This window comes from Penaeus chinensis, chromosome 27 (assembly GCF_019202785.1).
Source record: "Penaeus chinensis breed Huanghai No. 1 chromosome 27, ASM1920278v2, whole genome shotgun sequence".
In the NCBI taxonomy this organism is placed as follows: domain Eukaryota; kingdom Metazoa; phylum Arthropoda; class Malacostraca; order Decapoda; family Penaeidae; genus Penaeus; species Penaeus chinensis.
Window position 1 is genome coordinate 9,631,990 of NC_061845.1, and position 3,197 is coordinate 9,635,186.

Here is a 3,197-nt window from a genome sequence, read left to right on the forward strand (position 1 = left end):
ATAATGATGGTAATTATGACAATATTGATAATGATACTAATAATGTTGATAATAATGATAACAAAAATAAAAATAATGATTATGATAAGTAAGAAATAAAATGATGATGATGACAAAGATGACGACGTTGATGATGATGATAATAATAATAATGATAATAATAATGATAATAATAATAATAATAATAATGATAATGATAATGATAATAATAATAACAATAATAATAATAATAATAATAATAATAATAATAATAATAATAATAATGATGATTATGATGATGATAATAATAACGGCAATGATAATGTTAGTACTAATAACAATTATACTTATAATAATATTGTTAATAATAACAATGGCAATAATAGTTATAATAACAATAATGATTATGATATCAATAATGATAACAAATTAAGATGATAATAACAGTAATAAAAGTGATAATAATAATGATAATAATTACGATGATAACTAAAATGATAATGATGATAATATCATTAAGAATAATAACAATAATAACGATAATAATGATAATGATGGCAATAATAATAGTCAATAATCATGATAATAGTAATATTAAATGATAATCTTAGCAACACTAACAGCAATAATGATAATAATAATAATCCTTAATTTAGCTATATAGAATACCGTTCTTATCCTTATCCTTATTCCTAGCTTTATCACATTCCCCTTTTTACTTATTCTGATTATTATTCATTCCATATCATCAATCCTTTAAATTTCTCCTTCACATCCGATGCAAGCGCCTCTCGGTGGATGTGATTCATCTTTTTTGTGGTGCAAAAGATTACGCTAATTTATTGCACGGGCGTGGGCGGGAGGTGATAAATACAGCTTCCCTTGATCACCCGCGCTGCACCGCCCACACTAGCACGATCAGGCCTCTGTGCGGGGGCGTGGATGGGCATCGCGGGCGGCCAGAAGGAGGCGGACGATGGAAGTAGTAGGTGGGTTGAATTATGGGTGTGAGTATTTTCCTTAAACGTTGATTCATTTTGAAATTAATGGATTTTGGGAGAGGGAGGGGGAGATGGGACGTAGAGAAAGAATGAAATAGGGAGATCATACGTACGAATTGATATACACGTACGTTTACACACACACACACACTCATACACACAAGCTCTCTCACACACACACACACGCACCTCCCCCCTCCCACACACGCTCTTACACACACACACCCACACACACACACACACATACACACACACACACGCACCCCCCCCCCCCTTCCTACACACACACACACATATATATATATATACATATATATATATATACACACAAACACATATATACATTATTTGTAAGTACATTTATGTATATCTGAAGTATGTATACATCTATCTACGTATATATCTATCGAAATATCTGTATCTACCTATCTGTCTATCTATCTATCCTTATATGTATAGATATGTATATACATACAGGAATATAGACAGATAGATATATATGTGTGTATGTATATGTATCTTTTTTAAGGATGTGTAAAATACATCGGTTTGGAAGAAATATTGCATATAAACAGAAAAAAAAAATCTTATAACAATGTATGTGTCAATGTAAGCTTACAGGAAGGGAGACAGCGATACAGAGAAAGAGAGAGAGAGAGAGAGAGAGAGAGAGAGAGAAAGAAAGAGAGAGAGAGAGAGAGAGAGAGAGAGAGAGAGAGAGAGAGAGAGAGAGAGAGAGAGAGAGAGAGAGAGAGAGAGAGAGAGAGAGAGAGAGAGAGACGTATCTTAAATACGTAATATAGTGATGTATCTTCCAGAAATATGTACATTAACATAAATATTAGTTACCTCTGTATATTCGAACAATACCAGATATAGCGAAGGAAATCACTAATGAGGTCAGCAGATTCCTTAGGAACTAAGAATATTTGGTCATTTTAACCTCTACTGGATATCGATTACCCTGAACATCATTCGCAAGATGAACAAGTCGTTTAAAAGATGGACTTCAATTTTTGTCTCTAGTTCCTGGATCTACAAAACATAGGATATATCATTCTGCAGGACAAACCCGTAGTTTAGACGTTAGAGTAAAAATACTATTGGGAACAAGAGGTCTGCTATCTCCTGTTTTGTGGGCTATCGAAGATTGGCTGACGAGGCGCAAGGGGGCTGTCCGGCTCGCGTCCGAGGTGTCCCAAGTATTTCTGATTACGAAAGAATGTATTAGAAAAATGAGTTCATGAGCAGAGGGTTATGATATATCATAGTTTTTCCTTGCACTGAAAATCGGACTCATGACTATCTGAGGTCGAGTCACCGTCTGTCGCGTTGTTCCTCTGGCCAAGGAACTTCACCTCGATTGCCTACAGCCTGGGAGTCCACGATCCAGTGGACGGTCCCTGCCTGTCCCAAGCCCGGATGAAGGGGGAGGGTTGGCGGCAGGAAGGGCATTCAGCTGTAGAAACAAGTTAAGGCTATGATGCGGATCATTCCGCTGGATTCGAAAGAACACTGAAAGGTGCTGTCTCGGAGACTGAAGTCGGCTGTATTCCTGAAGCCTGCGTCACCTGCTCCTGTTATATATATATATATATATATATATATATATATATATATATATATATATATATATATATATATATATATATGTGTGTGTGTGTGTGTGTGTGTGTGTGTGTGTGTGTATATACGCACACACACACGCGGGGTTGGGTAGAGACAATAATGCTATAGTCGACATCGACTGATGGTAGCCTTCGATATATATGCATATATATATATATATATATATATATATATATATATATATATATATATATATATTTGAATACACACACACACACATACACACACACACACACACACACACACACACACACACACACACACATATATATATATACTGTATATATATATATATATATATATATATATATATATATATATATATATATATATATATATATATATATATATATATATTGAAAGAAACAAATTAACAGGTACATGGATAAGCACGCTGACGATCGGCAAGGGAAACAGAGAAATATAAATAAGTGACCCAAACGCACTGCCTGCACGTCACTTGTATTCCCTGCAGACCGTTGATATCACATACCTAAAGCAGGTACCTTGTTCCACATAACCGTACGATTGTCTGCAGTCTGAATTATCAAGGGAGTGTCTACCTGATATCAATATTTGTCTTTCTTT